General features: G+C 29.1%; 1 protein-coding gene across 1 annotated transcript in view; it reads right to left on the bottom strand.

Annotated features, from left to right (window-relative positions):
- LOC102671372 (microtubule-associated protein futsch) overlaps window positions 1-247 on the bottom strand; it is a 32,793-nt gene that overhangs the window by 13,061 nt on the left and 19,485 nt on the right. The gene's annotated exons all lie outside the window — the stretch shown is intronic.

Here is a 247-nt window from a genome sequence, read left to right as displayed (position 1 = left end):
TTTTTTTTCTTCTTCAGGTTTCCTTTCTTCTTTCTTTTCTTCTACTTTTAATTCCTTTTCTTCCTCTGCGAGTTTCTTTTCTTCTTTCTTCTCATCCACTTTTAATTTCTTTTCTTCTTCTACAGGTTTTTTTTCTTCTTTTTTCTCCTCAATCTTTAATTCTTTTTCTTCTACTACAGTTTCCTTTATTTCTTTCTTCTCCTCAAGTTTTATTTCTTTTTCTTTCTCTTCGGGTTTCTTTTCTTCT

Source organism: Apis dorsata, unplaced genomic scaffold (assembly GCF_000469605.1).
Source record: "Apis dorsata unplaced genomic scaffold, Apis dorsata 1.3 scaffold_470, whole genome shotgun sequence".
In the NCBI taxonomy this organism is placed as follows: domain Eukaryota; kingdom Metazoa; phylum Arthropoda; class Insecta; order Hymenoptera; family Apidae; genus Apis; species Apis dorsata.
The sequence above is the reverse complement of the archived record's forward strand: the minus strand, read 5'-3'. Positions and strand labels throughout refer to the sequence as shown.